The sequence below is a fragment of the Leptodactylus fuscus genome, chromosome 1, assembly GCF_031893055.1.
Source record: "Leptodactylus fuscus isolate aLepFus1 chromosome 1, aLepFus1.hap2, whole genome shotgun sequence".
NCBI classification, from domain to species: domain Eukaryota; kingdom Metazoa; phylum Chordata; class Amphibia; order Anura; family Leptodactylidae; genus Leptodactylus; species Leptodactylus fuscus.
The window spans coordinates 300,797,319-300,815,932 of NC_134265.1; the positions used below are offsets into that span (position 1 = coordinate 300,797,319).

Here is an 18,614-nt window from a genome sequence, read left to right on the forward strand (position 1 = left end):
TCTAATGGCCTAATTTATAAACTCATTATAAGTAGAGATGAGCGAGTAGTGCTCGATCGAGTAGGTGTTCGATTGAATACTACGGTATTCGAAATACTCATACTCGATCGAACACTACTAGCTGTTCGAAGTTTAAGGTTCGATGCAGAACCAGCGTTGATTGGCAGAATGCTATACATTCTGCCAATCAACACTGGTTCTTCTCTTACCTTTAGAAATCTTCTCCGTGCAGCGTCCCTGTGGTGTCTTCCGGCTGGAATTCACTCTGCCTAGGCATCCGGCCTAGGCAGAGCCAACTGCGCATGCGCGGGCATGCCCTCGCATGCGCAGTTGGCTCTGCTCAGGCGTCGGGCCGGGCAGAGCCGACTGCGCATGTCCGCGCATGACCGCGCATGCGCAGTCGGCTCTGCCTAGACCCCGATGCCTAGGCAGATTGAATTCCAGCCGGAAGAAGACGCGGGGACGCTGCGCCGGGAGAAGACTTCAAGAAGAATCCAGCCCGACCGTCACTCATGGACTTGGTAAGTATAATTTTATCGAATTTTGCGTACCCCTAAAACGAGCATTTCCCCCCATAGACTATAATGGGGTTCAAAATCCGTTCGAACAGTCGAACAGTGTGCGGCTGTTCGAATCAGATTTTGAACCTCGGACATTTTAGTGTTCGCTCATCTCTAATTATAAGTTTTCAGTGACGTGAGTTGTGCACACAATTCAGGATATAACTGAAAAAAGTGAACATGCTCATAATTTGTACAGATGGAGGACAGGTTCTCAGAATTCATTTCTCCTGGTGGACCCAAGGCACCCAAATACAGTTGACATATTCTTTTCAGGTTTGGTATAAGTCTTATAAATTATTCTAGAAATTGTTTAGTCATATAAAAAGATCAACACTAATGTCAATAATTGATGTTTTCCTTCAGGCAACCGCGGCTATATCTAGTGAATTGTACATTGTAAGTAATAAAACTATGGTAACTTTTTCTTCAGCCTTTTTTTACTGAGCATTGTATTCCAGTAACTAAAGAATAACAGTTATTTCATTTTTTTTTTTTTTTTTTTTTTTTTTTGCAAAAAACTCCGCAGGCCAGAGATTACATGCCCACATGCTATCATGCATGTGCCCACCCTGGTTCTTTTGCTACATGTGCATTCTACTGCATATAGGTACAGAGGTATACACAGAATCAGATAACACAAAAGCTAAATGGCTGCCACTCCTCACCAAAATCTATTTCAAATGTACTACTTCTTTATTAAACTAAATACCTACTATTCTGTCATAGAGATTAGTGCAGGAAGGGGACAGAGAGTAATGTGTAGCTGTAACTGTATGGATCCACAGTTCTATGATTGGGCACAGTGATTGAGGAACACATTTGTATGATCATTAAGGGGCATTGAGCATGCTGTGAAGGGAACCTGTGGGCCCTCTTTTAGGTCCTCAAATATTTTGCTGATTAATTTTTAAGTTTTAATTTGACTTTGTGCAGTGTAATACTGTATCACAGAAGATAACAAAAGTAATTGAAAACACATTGAGGACGAACCCCAGTTGGCGTAAACCATGGCATTTACACTCTCTGCAAAGTGAATGGAATTTTAGTGAATCCCTTCCACACATTGCAGTAAAATATGCACAGCCTAAATGCTGTGATTCCCAAACCGTTGCATTTTTGGAAATCACAGCATGTCCATTACACCTATGGAAACACCAGCAGTTTCCTTATAGGTATAATTAAGGCAGGAAGTCCACAGAGGAAAATTCTGCGGACTTTCTGTGAAAAGCGATGTGTGAAAAACTATGATATGTTTCCACCACGGTTTTTCATGATGCTTTTTTCGCTGCCGCCCACTATGTGGGGCTTTAACCTGAAATAGTGAAGTTATTGGGATATTCCGATAAACATAACATAGATAAATGTGTAGACAGTTAAAAATTAAATCATCTAATCATCTAAGAGATAAGGTTATTTTGTCTTCATTGGCTGCCAGTGAATACAACCTTGAATGCAGGAACTTGCTATGGTTTGGTTTTAGCAAAATCCAGCCATAATTTCCTTAGTGTCATCATTTATCTTCTTGTGTAGGAACAACTTTCTAAGGGCGCGTTCACATCAGCATTGTGAACTCCGTTCTCCAGGTTTCCATTTCCTGCCTAAAACAGAGGCAGGAGACGGAAACCTGCAGAGTCTCTCTCACCCATTCATTTGAATGGGTGAGAGAGATGTCCGGCCGTGAGCGGCGGTGAGCGTTTTATGCTCTCCACCGCGAAACCGGGTTTTATAATCCGGACACAGAGTCGGACATGCAGTACTCTGTGTCCGGATAAAAAAAAATCCGATTTCGCAGCGGAGAGCATAAAACGCTCACCGCCGCTCACGGCCGGACCCGGTCTGTGCTTTCCGTCTTCTGGCATGCAGAAGACGGAAAGCACAGAACGGAAAGAAGAACGCTAGTGTGAACCTAGCGTAACTCTTTGCAAAATGTTTAATTACTTATACGAAAAAAAAAAAAAAAAGTTTATCTTTTAACCCCTCCATGACTATTATGGTGGATGTTAAGTCTTTAAATATGGAGCCCTCTCTGAAGCTGACTGGCCAACACAGCTGATGGCATCTGAAGCGCCCATTGCTGGTTACTCCTTGCCCAGTGAATAAAGTTAAAAATACTAACACTGACATATTGCTAGGACTGTGCAGTAGATGTGGCCTTGATACTAAAGTTGAAGCCTGTTCCACTGATTCTGTTCGGTCCAGCATACATGGGGTTAGTCCCCTTGCAGACGATAGGCATGGTCGGTCTGCTGACTGACACCGGTGTCAGCCTATCGGCATCTGGCTTGAGGCACCTGGGCTGGTTGATCGGTCCTGCCTTTCCTCCATTTAAGGAGGCTGTTTTGCACGCCTGGTGCTCTAGCCTTGAACTGAAATACCACATGCTGCATGACAGTGCAGTACTTTAGTTTGGCAGTAAGCTGCCTTAGCTAGGTAGGGCTTTAGTTGAATTGTCCCTAGAATTGCCCAGGGAATTCCCACCTAGCTAGCCTTAATCTCCATTGGTTCATGTGTTGTGACTGTGTTTTTGGCCCAGCATTATTATATGTTCACAGTCTGCCAGTTACTTTAGGCAGGCTGTTATCTGTGGTACTCAGTGTAAGCTGCTGAGAGCACATGTCATTGTTGTTAGTTGTTGTCTAGCGGTGAAGTGACCATAAGACTTTTGTATTCATTTAGCGGTTGCTTGTTCCTGCAGTGTCAGCTTCTCTGAGAAGTTATCAGAGAAGCACTTTAGTTTGTGGAGTAGCCCGACAGTGAGGTCAACTGTTGGGCCTTCACACCGGTATGCCCTGCAGTTCTGAGTCCAGTGGGCTCTGCAGGATATATATATATATATATTTTTTTTTTTAACATATCCTGCTGTCCGTAACACATATAAAGCCATCCACAATCTGTCCCTTCCATATATCTCTGACCTAATCTCCCACTATCTGCCCACATGTAACCTCAGATCCTCCAAAGACCTCCTACTCCACTCTGCTGTTATCTTCACACAACCATCATCTCCAATATTTCTCCCACACTCTGGAACTCCTTACCAAGACACATAAGACTGATCCCACAATCACAGGCTTCAAAAAGGCCCTGAAGACTCACCTATTCAGGAAGGCCTACAACCTCCAATAACACTACTGTCACCACAACACCATCTGTACAGTCTCTACCCTCACATTCTGTCTCTATCTCTCAACCCTCATAGATTGTAAGCCCTTGCGGGCAGGGCCTTCCACACCACTGTGCCAGATGTTCATTCATAATATTATATTGGTTTGTTTATTTTTGCACCATATGTAAACCCTCAAATGTAAAAGCACCATGAAAGTAATGGTTCCATAATGTATCTTATGCCATGTGTACCATATTTATAGTTGTTAAAGGGGTTGACACTGTTTGACATTGTTTGTTGAGCTGCAGGACCATAAGTAGCTGTGTATAGTATAGGTGATAGAAGTGGCCCTGGTGTGAGGGCCAACAAGGTGACCCTTCACTGGTTACATATTGAGGGTCTATCCTTAGGCCATAATATCTGTATTCTGGGACAATCTTTATAACTTGTACGTCTTGTTTCTCACTAAAAAAAAAAAAAAAAAAAGCCTTTTAATTACAGTATATTTGGGTCGTGCAATGTATTTCTATTTTTTGTATTAACTGCACAGTTTCAACTCAAAAGAAAAAAAAATAAAATTCTGAACTCCAATAGAATTTTGCAGCTGTTAAATGCTGATTGGAAGGAATTTGCATCTATTTTATTGGAAACTACCTCTAATTTTTTGTGGATATTTTACTAAAGTATAGAAAAAATCCTAAATATCATAATACAATTATTTTGACATAAAATACCATACCAAAATGCATACTAAAATTGTATGTGCCATGTATCCTGTAACTGTAAGACGCATAATACTGCACACAATTCCTCCATTAAAACTCATTTGTCTCCAGATGCAACTTCTATCATTTGATGTACCTGGGCTTTAATCTACAACTGGGAAAACTAGTTCACCACAGGAGCTAAAAATTTAAATAGCTATATGTCAGAATTCTGATTTAATCACTCTCGAATACATAACTAATGTCCCACTGATTGCTTTGGACTTTATGTTCTTTGATAAAATTTATGAGTGTCTAACAATATATCTTTCACAGTTTGATAGCTGTCCTTTTTTTTTAAGAGGTGGGGCAATAGGAAAAAAAATATGGTAGCCCATATGCACTACTTCTGTGTATGAACAGTGATCAATCAAATAAAAATAAATAACACATGAATGGAAAACTTCTTGCTCTGAAATAGCATCATATTCCTATGATGACCTACATTTATGCTCGACAAAGTAAAAATTTATAAGACTTCTACTATATGTTTTTTTTTTAATGTTATCTATGCTTTCAGCAATTTATATTTCTAGTCATCTTTACCTTAACCGGTAACAATAGTGTAGAAAATGGTACTCAAGCAATTGCAACCAGACTCCAATGCAGTCTAGTCATGGTATCATCCAAGGCCATCTGCATAACTTGGTGCCCATGACTGGTAATAGATTAATGTTTAAAAAAAAAAAAAAAATAGAATACAGACTTTACAGTTCAACATGTTTCTTTACTTAATTTTTTACACTTAAAGAGGACCTTTCATGGGTTTGACTGTGAAGAGCTACGATACAGGTATCGATAGCTCTTCACCCGGGGCACAGATCGTGAAAGCAGACAGTGCACTGAATTCAGCGCACTGTTGGCTTTCCAGCGGTATATAAAACTGTCTGTGCCCAAACCCATGAAAGGTCCTCTTTAAGAGGTGCACTCCAAGTATACTGGTTACAGGTCACTCCAGGTGGTAGTGTTGCTTTTAGGTTACTAGTCACCCTGAGGAGTAAGGGTGCTGGTCACCTATAGGATAAGGTTTATTCAAAATTCTGAAACTTAACACATCCTTTCACACCAGACAACAAAATTTTAAATTTGCGCAGGTTACTGTTACCTTCATAAAGACCTTCACACCACACACATAACTCACACAAATGACAACTCTCAAGATCACTCACTTGTCATAACTTTTATTTACACAGATATGAGGAACAATACTACTGATAGTCTCTCTGTCTCAGGTCCTAATAACTCCCTAGGGCTACAGCCTAAGCTAGTGTTACCTTACACACATCTCCCCTTGATACTTTTCACATTTTGGAATCCAAACTAGTTTCCCATTTCTAGACCCTTGTCAGTGTCCTTTTACTTGACCAAGATATTATTATATGCTTTCCCAGATGCTGATCTCAGGAGCACCCAACATACTTAGCTTAATGGTATTGTAACATCCTCGTCCATCCAGGCTTTGGTGCCATCATCCAGGCAACATGCTGCGGCACGGGAGACGTGACCAGCTGTGATTTCTTCTTTTAGTTCTTCTTGTATTGATTGAACACTGTCCTATTCCCTGACCTTAGTAATTGATTTTCCACCACATCCATAACCTTCACCTTGGTTTCCCTCTGCTCCTCTAATAATTAATTTTAGCCTTGCCTGTGTGACTGACAGCCTATCAATTCTGGGGAGGGTTCTTCCTCCCTATTTATTCTTGGCTCACATTCACATTGGTGTTTGCTATTACCTTATGCGTGTTTGCATTAGTCTAGTTGTTTTGTTACCTCCATTCTTATTCCTGACCTCTGGCTTACCCTTTGACTACTCTCTTGGAGTACAATTTTGTATTGCTTTGCTCAACTGTTACTGAACCCTTGGCTAGCTTACATCACTTTGTTGTTGTTTGTCTTGTCTGTGTTCTGTGTTACACATATACCTAAGAACAGCTTGTCGACCAGTTGTCACCTGTTGCTTAGGACAGGATAGACAAGCAGGAAGGGACTGGAGAGGGGGGGGGGGTCAGTTTAGGGCTCACTGTCTTGTTATGCTCCTAGCCGCAGGGTTCACCAGCAGGCTACTGGGGAATTGCTCCTCTAGCAATTCCCTTATGGGTATGTTCCAACCTCTCTATGAAGATCAATCTCTGTTCCATGCTTTTCAAGGCTGAGCAGGCAGAGTCATCCATCAGGCAGACATACCAGCTTGCTGACCTGAGTCTATATTCTTCCACAGCCTCACAAAACCTAGACACAGCTTCTACCTCGAGGACTCAAACACTAATCACCACAACCTAGCTTCATCTAATCTGTTATGTATCACAGATCTTCTCATTTCAATGCCCCAGGGGGCAGGGCTATTACATTTACAATAAACAGACTGCAAGTATCAAAATAAATCAGAAAGGAAAGTAACAAAGTTTAATCAGTGTAGTGAGGACCACCTGTGTGTGATCGGCTTCTGGGCTCACTCACAGCAACAACTACAGTGACCCCTATAGTTACATCAGAGCTGCTCCACTCACAAGTAGAGATATCATCATCATATGTATACAGTGATGACATTTGTCCATTCAACTGGGTGGAAACTGAGCAACAAGGATTTTGCACAACTTAAGTTATAGCTCTTCCATGAATATCCATGTTTTATGAATGAGTCACTGAGACTTTATTATAGTAATGATGATGTACCCATGAGCTCCAAGTCTAATTTACTGGATTTTTTTTGAATTTTACTAATTTTTTGGATCACTTCACATTGTGAACATCTGCTTTGGGGACTTTAAGGTTAGGAAGATGCTGATTTTTCACTGGGGGTCAGGTGCTTAAGGCTGCACTGCTGTAACTTGATTTATACAGCTGAAGCAAACACAAAAACTTTCATATAATAAAACCAGTATCTGCAAAGTCCAAATTAAAGTTCAAATGTACTTCCTTAAGAGACTTTCTGATTATATACATAGGATTAATTCTAGCATATATTATGAAGATTAAGATGCTCTTGAACCTCTACTAACTCTAAGTACCTCTGACACAGTATTGAGTTCAGCTAAGTGTTATGACTTCTTTTGCAACAGATGAATGAGAACATTTCACCAGGGCTGGCTCCGAGATTATGTGAGCTTTGGGTGACAGAGTCACAGTGGGCCCCTTTCCGGCATGGTAAAAACATAAGAAAATGTAAGCTTTTCTTTACTTTTGTAACAGATAAAAAGTCCTGAATGCACAACTTTTTTTTTCTGTAAGAAAAGTATAAAACATGACTGCAGCCAAAGGTTACACACCAAAACTTAGAGCAGTAGACGGAGAGCACATGCTCCTGCTCCTATTCAAGTAAAAGGAGTGGCTGCACATGCTCCCTGTCCACTGCTGTAACTTCTGGTACTCAGAGAAGGCCACAACAGCTGAGATGTGCAAGGTCCAGGTGTCAGACTCCCACAGGTCACATACTGATCTCCTATCCTGTGGATAGGTCATGAGCAAGAAAAATCATTATGGGGCTGGAAAACCAGTTTAATTACCCAGAACAAGACGCCAGGGGTGGAGAGAACTGTCAGCCCAGGCATTTGTATTTCTGAGAAGGTAGGCTTGCTAGCAGAGGAAACCTGAGTAAGGGTTGCACCTGCAGTCGTCTCTGAAGTGATGAGGGGGTACAGGGAGATTTAAGAAAGGGGTACATTAGCAGTGGCCTCTGAGGTACTGACTGTGCCTCTATGACGTGTGGGGTGAGGCATTGCATCACCAATTTATGTTTACATGTCTCTTCACCTCTCAGTGCTCCCCGGCTAATGCCCTCTCTTCTAAACTCCCCCTGCAGTTGCCCTTCATCTCCTCAGAGACCACTGCTAGTGCATCCTTTTCTCAAATACCCTCTGTAGGCACCTACAGAGGAAAGGGGTTCACCAACAGGATTCTCTGATTGAATGAGGGCACCAGCAGAAGGCACTGAGGAGTAAGGAGACATGATGGCATGAATTGGTACTGCAGTGCTTCAGCCATGACCTCACAGTGCTATCTTCATTACTTCCACACGACTCTGCAGTCTGTGACAGCTACCTACCCTGGAGCCAGGGACTACATTCTGATTTTCACAGGCCCCGGGCAAAAGGTACACACACAGTGGATTTCTCCATTGCTAGGCTGGTTATGGCTACTCCTGTATAGCTTTGCCCCTTTGGCATCATGCCCCACCCCTTCTTGACAGCTGTCATGTAGTTGGATGAGATGAAACAGACAATATTACAACATGGCAGCTCCCAAGGATAGGCAGGATCTAAATACTAAGGGCTACATGGAATCAGCCAAGAGCAGTCTGGGAATGGAAAATTTAGCAGCAAAGAGTAAGACTAGAGATGCAGAGAAAGATTGGCAGCCATGCAGACAGTTCTAATTGCACAGTTGTCCCAAATTGGTTACAGTGATGACACCAGTCTTGTATGTTTTATGAAGCACTTTGTTGGAAGTGTAAAAGATGAAGCACCCTGTGCTTTGTGTATTGCTACAGCTGCTTAAATCTAGGGATAGGTGGATTATACCTGCTACTATTCATAGATAGATAGTTAGATAGATAGATAGATAGATAGATAGATAGATAGATAGATAGATAGATAGATAAAGATACAGAAAATAGATATCAAGCCTTCTGTTTTGTAACATCTGGTGCTGTATTTGTGTATCCAGTCTGTTACGTCTTCAGACTACATATTATAGTGCCACTTAACAGATGGATTTGATGTACCTCAATGTCATAGCTATGAGCTATATCAGTATCTAGTGTTGCTATGTTCCAGTATTTAACCACTGCATAGCAAAATTCCTATATACTCTAATATAAAATGGGAGCCACATTATACAGGCATGAATCACTAAATGCAATAACATTCTTAATCTGCATTTTTAAAACTTACTCTGAGAAATAAAGAAGAAGTGAGAGTGGAATATTATTGAAAAGCACTACAAACACTTGGTACCAGTCGGACCCAATGTACAGTAGTTCTAACTAACATTAAAGGGGTTACCCAGCTATAAAAACAAAGTCTTCTGAAATGCGGCAATGTTTTTTTTTAGCTAAAAGACCCTCCCCCCACAAAAAAAACAAACAAAAAAAAAAACGTATCCCTTCATCTTAGGTAGCAGATGTCTTCTGACAAACTATTTTAGGGCAGATCACAGTTTAAGCTAAGCATGGGTTATAGCGGGGGTCTCTACGCACCAATGGTACATCACTGACTCTTGACAATTATGTGCCATTTGTGGCATGTGGCACTGAGACATGTGATCTGCTGCAGTGCTGATCTGCCCAAAAAAGTAAACATCTACATCAACTCAACAGCACTGACTGGACAACTAAGCAGAAGGATAAGTTAGTTTTTTTTCATTTACGTAAATACATTGTTGCATTTAGAAGCCATTTATGGGAGATAGACAACCACTTTAATCCTAACTCTTCTATATTACAAACGACTGTATAATGCAAAATACCAACAGAGACTTGATAATCATAATCTTGATTTCAAGCATTCATTTTATTTAGTATTATCTTTCTGATATGAATTAGGTAACACATTATCATTCAAATAATAAGGTGTATATTCGCATAAAATTAAAATATAGTATGCATACTTTTTATAGAAAAAAAGTCTATATCAAGCCTTACACTTATTAAAGGGATAGTTAGGATGTAAAATGTATTTACCTATTATTAAAATATTTTAAATACCCTCTCCATAAAAATATTAAAAATGAAAAATCTTTTTTTTTTGTACCTCACATAGGGGGTAATTAAATAAACTTCAAGGTTGATTCCTTGAATATTTTTCTGATATCCCTCTATTGGATTTGATTAATATGCATTATTAATGTAATCAGTTTAAAAGTTCATATGCAGTTCCAAATTATCTCATGTATACTGCTTCAATTGACAGTGTGACCTATTTTTACAGTAACATTTTTGTATGTAGGTGCCTTAGCCCTATGACTTTGAGAACTTGTTTCATTCCATAAACTTAATGTAAGCGCATATATATATATATATATATATATATATATATATATATATATATTTCATTGGAAATATGTTGTCCACACAATTACAGAAAAAAGTTTTGGATATCTATGTGTGTAAAATTGAAGAAATAGGAACACTAAGTTATCTTTCTAGTGGCCTTAAATATGGGTAACCTGTCTGGTCTCTAGTGCTATAGATATCTATACTTATTAGTTTTAGATATATCTTAATCTATGTTCAATACTTTAAGGGGTTGGGCAGGATTAGAAAACATGGCTTCTTTCTTTCTCTCAGGAAGTGACCTCACATCAATTCCTCTTGTCGCGGGCATTAAGACCTGATCAAGATCCGAGGCTGGCGATCTATTACTATTACAATCGGGAGCCCGTTGAAGTCACCCAGGCTTGTCTCCTGTTAACCTCATTACAGGCTGCTCTATGCTCTATATGCTGTGTGCATCATATTACATTAGCATTGTAATGCCTTGCATTAGTGATCAGAATCCTTGTAGATCAAGAGTCCTATGGGTTAATAATTACAGTAAAAAAATAAAGTAATAACTATCAAAAAATAAAAATTCTATCCACCCTGCTTTCTCTAGAACACATATAAAAGTACATAAAAAGGTTATAACACAAACAAGATACCAACCAAAGAAACAACCAGCTAAGGTAATAAAACCATCATTTTATTAATGTCATTAAAAATAAGACAAAGAATAAACACATGAAGACATTCACAATAGATAAGGGGGAAGAACAACTAATACCCAAACAAAGTGGTCCCTTGACAAAGTTTGTGGACATTTGTGGGCGAAACGTACATCGGGCGGTTGCAAGTCCCTATGTCTCTGGTAATATAGGCAATTGTTTGTGCTTTTCACCATAGCTTCACATTTGTATTCTTAGTTTGATATGCTGATGTGATTTCATGCACATGCACTTTACATAGAAACTATTGTATGGTTCACATCCATTTATTTACCATTTCAGCATATGCATATTAGTTTATATTGAAATCATGGTATAATATGTAATTTTTATCAGCCTGTATTTCCAATGCATAGGGTTTGGGTATTAGTTGTTCTTCCCCCTTATCTATTGTGAGTGAATGTCTTTATGTGTTAATTCTTTGTTTTATTTTTAATGAAATTAATAAAATGATGGTTTTATTTCCTTAGCTGGTTGTTTCTTTGGTTGGTATACTAAGTACATAAAAAGGTAAAACACATATACATTAGGTATCCTTGTGTCCAAAAACTCCTAGTCTGCAAATTTAGAAAAATATTTTTCCCATACAGGGAAGCAAGCTAATTTCCCTACGTGTATGTGTGTGTATATATTATTATTTGTGTTCTCCGACCCCGTCAGCCATTTTGTTTTAATTTGGAACCGACAGCATCCATTCCCTGGGGTGTTCCCCCCAACACTTAGAACTGTCTAGTTAATATTTTTAATACTTAATATCACAATTTTCTTAAAAGGGTATACAACAAACATGAAAGTATCTATTAAGTATACATTAGCCATTGTTTTACTATAGTGGGGAATGTGATAGACAGTGCAGTAGTACAAATTTCTATGCAAAGAATGGTTCAATGGACTGTAGGGCATGCAAAGAATATAGTATATGGAAATAGAACTCAGTGAGTCATTATTTAAATAAAATGGATATGTGTCACCACAGACTATGTCTGCATATTCCTGCCTGTTAGTGATGCACTCTCAGCTAAATGTTTTTGAAGAGACGAAAACAAGACATTACCCTATTAAGGACCTCTCTTCTATGTATACTTGTGCAGCTCTGTTAAACCTAGAAATTGCCCTAAGACAACAATAAAAATGGAGTGCTTTTGAGGCAGAAAATTGCTTTTCAGGGCTGCTTTAGGAAGGACATATTATGACAGGTGAAAAAGAAGTTGTCACTGGATATTGACAACAGGACACATAACCATGACAAATAAAAATTCCAAGTCATGCTCATTCTGTATTCTCCCAAAATGAGAACTTTTTTTTTTTTTTTGCTAAATTCATTTGTGAACATATGGATAAGTAAAAATCTTAATGGAAAATAGATCAAAAACCATTAATCAATATCTTGTGCAGTCCATCTGACCTCTGGAGAGAGAGAGAGAGAGAGAGAGAGAGAGAGAGAGAGAGAGAGAGAGAGATAGATAGATAGATAGATAATATTTTTGACATTCAATGATCTTTTATGAACTATTGTAACTTGTAACTAGACCAAATATACAATGTTTAGCTGAAGGTTTCAGCATATCAGCATGGAAGTTTAAAAGGTAAGACCCCCACGAGTAAGTAAGACCATCTAATGAAGTGCAACTGATTGGTTGACTAGTAGTTGAACTATGCTGAATTAATCAATTTTATATAGCATATTGAGGAAAACATAGTGAGGGTGCATTCACACTTTGGATACGCTGACTGATTCTGAACATTAAAACACGTTCAGAATCAGCGCGTATATAGCAGATCCCATTCATTTCAATGGGAGCTGGCATACGAGCGCTCCCCATTGAAATGAATGGGCTGCTTTTTTCTCTACGAGCGCTCCCATTGAAGTGAATGGGAAGTGTTTAGAAACGCTCGCGTGTATGGCTCGGAATGAGCCGAGCGCTTACGCCGTGTGAAGGGGCCCATAGAGAAAAAAGCAGCCCATGTGTTTCAATGAGGAGCGCTCGTATGCCGGCTCCCATTGCATTGAATGGGATCTACTTTATACGCGCTGATTCTGAATGTGTTTTAACGTTCAGAATCAGTCACTGTGAATGCACTCTTAAGGTTTTCTCCACTCGGGGATTCTGTTCCCTATTCCACTTTAAAAATGTGAAGAGTAAAGTCCTACAAGCAGGACTTTTTCTATTTGCGTTTTTCCACATTTTTGGGCAGGAATCAGGTTTCTTTGGGTAACTGCTTTTTTACATGAATTAGGTTTCCAGTTACGGGTCCCCAAGCAGATCCCACAGACATAATTTCGAAGCAAAAACTTAAAGGGGCAATACAACCATACTGGAGCTTCCTGTACTATCCGGAGTGGAACCAAGCCTCATTCTAACTTTTATTTTTATTTAATAATTTTCCCATACTCCATAATTGGAAACAAAATACAGGTCTCATACTGTAACCTTCATATTATATTAGGAAATATATATAATATAGAATTTTAGGCTCTCACTTTATAGCGCCAAGCTGTTTTCGTGCTAAAATAAAAATACAATAAAACTTTCAGTAAATGCATAGAAAAGGAAAGGTATAATGCCACAATGCTCAGAATTTACATAACTCTTTGAGTGACCATGCACTTTGTTATGTGAAATAGAACATATTAAACATAATTATCACAAATAATGATGAATGATATTGTAGCCATTGTTTTCATTGAATAGAACTCACGTGAAAGAATATAACTCCGAGGGTATTGTAATTTTACAAATATATTAGCCTGATGTTTTTCTAATCTGTCATGTTTCCTACACCTATTGGCGGAAGAGGAATTATATCAGAAACTATGGTGATATATGTTCACATGGGCTTTTTCTGAAAATTAGGAATAAAAGCTTCAGTGTCTCCTGCAGTGCAATGATTTGTGTTTCTTCACACATTATGCTTTCATCACATATAATATCCCTTTGAGAAAATAAATCTAAATGCACATGCATGGTGTTGAAGTCTCTACGCCTTTTTCAATCCTGTAAAAGTAATTGCAGTAGCTCCAAAGTGAGATCTCGTCTCCTCCAGCTCTCCAGATTTCCCATCAGTTTTACTTTCTGGTTAAAATATTTTAGAATAGCAATGTTAAATGTATGGTAGAATCTAATTAGTCATATTTTAATTGTATTTCATCAATTTGATATTAATTGGGTGAAACTATGAGGTAAACTAAAATAATCTGTTATACCCTAAAGATCTCCATACACATAAGAAATAATATGGCTGAAACAGCCAAATTGAATGGGGATGACCATTGTTTGCTTGTGGGGCAAGGAAGGACTGGACATGATGATTTTTTATCATGCCTGATCCTTTGGAGATAAAGTACTGAGCCCAGCTCTCACCTCCATTGAGACCATGTGAAGCCAAGTATGCATGTGTACAGATGTGTTGGTAAAAATAGCTGTCAGTCAGATAATCTGACAGCTATTAAAGGTGTATGGCCACCCTTAAGGGTATGTACAAATGGCGGAAACCTTTTTCTTCCATGTGAACTCTCCACGCAGCTGTCTGCGATGGGATGCCAATGTAGTGCTTCGGCATCCCATCACCGCATCCCACTCCTGATTAGGCCTGAATGAATGTGCCTAATCAGAAGTGAGTCTCACGCCATGGACGCCATGGCTGTCTGAGCTGCAGAATTCGCGGTAAGATAGGGCATGTTGCTTTTTTTTCCGCAAGCTGAAAAAAATCGCTAGAAAAAGAAAGAAAAAGAAGCGAGCAGCTCCTATTGAAATGAATGGGAGCCTTTTTTGCAGGCGGATTTTATCTCAAAATCCGCTCGCAAAAAACTCTGTGAATTAGCAGTTACACTTCACTGTTTTACACATATTGAACAGTTAAGAAACAGAAGTTCTCTTAAGTGGTTGAAGGTTTCAATCATGAAAGATAATCTGATGCATTGGGTCAATAAGTTAGAAAGTATGGGGAAGATAAGGGAGAAATTTTGCAAATAGTTTTGTAGAGAATATATATATATATATATATATATATATATATATATATATATATATATAATCAAATGATTCCGCAAATAAAGGATTCCAATAAATGCAAACTGACATTCGAGGAGATTTTTTTTTTTTCCAGAATCATACCTATCATACTCCATTCTTTTGAATTACTCTTTTCAAATCCGGTGCAATAAACCTTTAACTTTAATGTCACAAATAATTTGTATTCAAGCACATAGACCTGGCTATCTTTCTGGCAGTGTGTTTTATGTAGTACAGTCAAACAGATTTCCAAGAACATTTTCAGAACTCATTCACTTTCCATGATTTCCTGCAGTGCAGTTACTGTACAAATAGATATCCAGCATGTGAAAAAAGGAGTTCTAACCTATATTTCAAAATGTCTTATACATAATTCTTTATAGTTACCAGGCACAGGAGTTGTTAATGTCATAGAAATTTATCAAAAACATTTCACTTTTGATCATTTTGTACTTACCTGAAATACCTGCTGGTAGCCATTAGAAGTGTAATTCAGTTATACAGCAGGAAAACCAGGGAGATCACAGATAACGCAATAGAAATTTCCTGCATATTTCTACAAGAGTAAAAACATAAAGAGTGAAAAAATGAAAATCTATTTGAGAAGTTAACAATTTCTGTGAAGAGGATTAGCTACATTTTATGAACTGATGATTTTTATGGACTGGAACGTGCAATAAATATTATACTGAATTTAGAAAAGTTATATTGTGATAGGACTCAGCTTTAGCATAGCAATGTGACTATGAATATGATGTCACTTGCTGATATGATGTCACGGTCTTGGATAACCCTTTAAGTGGATTAGAATATGGATGACATCAATATTTGATCAATGGGGATCTAATATTGAATCTTGATAATTCCACTGATCAGCTCATTAAGATCTAATTTCTAGGATGCTAGAGACTCTGTTTAAAGGTGAGAAGGTCAATACCTGATGATAATGTAACAGTTGCAATAGAGGTGCACAGTATTCTAGTGGCGATGAGCCCATGTTACTGTATTAAGAAAAAAATTTATACTATTATACACTATTGTAACCAGTACACAATGACCCATGTCTGAGCTGTGTAGAAATAGAACAGTTGGAAAAGGACAAAATTGGGAGCTATTCTGGCCATGATGGCTATTGATGCAACAATCTCTTACAGGTTTTTAGGCATCACTGGGATGAGATGTCGTACTGGAGTGATGTTCATGGATCTCCCATGGCACTACATGTCTCACAAGTGGTGAGGGTGATGTGTCAGGGTGTCTTTGGTGTTATCTGTTAATCAGGGCGGGAGGCAGGCAGGCAGTTGAAACTAATGATGATCATGGCACAGTTTGCTTAGCAGAGTTTTTAATTTAGAAGTCATTAAAGAGATTCTATCATTAGAATACTTTTTTTCAGACCCACCCCGTCGGGATAGCCTTAAGAAAGGCTATTCTTCCCCTGCCTTTAGATGTCTTCTCTACACCACCATTCCTGTGATATTTCCAGTTTTCACCGTATGCAAATGAGTCTCCAAACAGCACTGGAGCGGTTCCCCTGTGTTCAAACAGCACTGAGGGAATCCCCTGTGTTGCTTGCAGACTCTGCAGTGATGCCCTCCATCTTCTTCTCTCGACTGTCTCTTCTCCGTGTCTTCATCTGAAAGTGCCGACTGTGCATTTGCAATGGCCATTTTCCTATGGCCTCTTATGTGGTTGTCCATTCACTAGGTTACATGGAGAATAGAGAAATAATTCAATAGATGTAAATATATACAATCACAGAAACATAAAAAAGAAAAGTAGTTCTCCTTATGCTTGAATGGGTTTACTACAGGTACACCAGTCAGGGTCACATCTGCCATGACATGAGCTGAGCATCTCACCTCAGGCGACAGATCATAGCGTCCCTGAGGGGGCAGTGGCAAGTGGTGAAGGTGCACCCAATGAGTACCAAGCTGCACCGCCGTCTGCACCTGAGCCACAGCCTGTACATTTCCCCAGGTGCCACCCACAGTATTAGCACAAAGATAAAAAATGACAAAAACACCGAGCAGACCGTAGTGTAGTATTCTTAGACTATGGTATATTCCTAGTTAGGCAAAAAGGCTCACCTTGGAGGGTTGTGGATCTGAGCCACAACACTATTTGCAAATGTCAACCCACAAAATGCTTCTCCTAGGTCGAGGCAGCAATGTTCCTGACACCTTAAAGGTGTAAATGATAGGGATGAAGGACCAACAACTCCGATCCAGTGGGAATCCAGGAGTAAGGAACTGCGCTCTCTTGTTTGGTAAAATAGCAGATTCAATTTTATTTCAAAAACTCTCACACAACGCGTTTCGGGTGCTAGACTGCGCCCTTCCTCAGGTGTATCGGTTTCTACAATTAAAATATATAGGTACAGCACATATCTGAGCATTGTACACTCAAATGCATAAATACACTTAAAAATATGAAACTGCATATGAAATGCTTCAAAAGTTTTTTGATAAACCATAATCATTAAAATCTGTATGCACCCTTAGGGACTAAGGTTCAAATGATCCAAAACCAAATCTGTCAATGTCTTTACACCCTATGTCTCAAATCTGCCGCGTCGGACGCCTGCGCACCTGCTGCCCTAGGTGGTCTGTCTGTATATCGGGCGGCTCGCGCGGACGGCTTGAGTACGCGTGCGTGCCTGCCGGGGCGGGCGCATGCGCAGAACAGACAGATGGGCGCATGCGCCTGATGGCTTCACGGACGCGATCCATCTGTCCGATGCGAGCGCACGTGCAGCTTAAAGCGCATGCGCCCGCGCGGGAAGCAGCAGCTTCCTTTCCACCACTTCCACCAATGTTATAAATAGTCTTGCTTTCCGCCGGGCAGTCAATGTACCAGCCCAGCAGCGGAAGGTAGGACTGACATCTAATTTATTTATTTATTTATGTGTTTTCATGTGTCTTTATGGGTCTTTCACACCAATACTGGATTATGCAGACAGCAGTCTGGATTTAAGCACAAATTGAGAGGGGGATAGGTCCTTAACAAAACAGTTAGTTTCACCCATTGCCTCATATGGTATAGAGGATTTGAGACATAGGGTGTAAAGACATTGACAGATTTGGTTTTGGATCATTTGAACCTTAGTCCCTAAGGGTGCATACAGATTTTAATGATTATGGTTTATCAAAAAACTTTTGAAGCATTTCATATGCAGTTTCATATTTTTAAGTGTATTTATGCATTTGAGTGTACAATGCTCAGATATGTGCTGTACCTATATATTTTAATTGTAGAAACCGATACACCTGAGGAGGGGCGCAGTCTAGCACCCGAAACGCGTTGTGTGAGAGTTTTTGAAATAAAATTGAATCTGCTATTTTACCAAACAAGAGAGCGCAGTTCCTTACTCCTGGATTCCCACTGGATCGGAGTTGTTGGTCCTTCATCCCCACCCACAGTATTAGAGATGTTTTCTGCCTCTCCCCACTACCACCACCATTCTG

At 39.4% G+C, this 18,614-nt stretch overlaps 1 long non-coding RNA gene across 1 annotated transcript in view; it reads right to left on the bottom strand.

Moving 5' to 3' along the window:
* Window positions 1-18,614, bottom strand: part of LOC142183405 (uncharacterized) — a 951,200-nt gene that overhangs the window by 113,440 nt on the left and 819,146 nt on the right. Inside the window, exon 2 of the long non-coding RNA XR_012711773.1 lies at window positions 3,681-3,721. This is a non-coding gene — a long non-coding RNA (uncharacterized LOC142183405). The remainder of the gene's footprint in view (window positions 1-3,680; window positions 3,722-18,614) is intronic.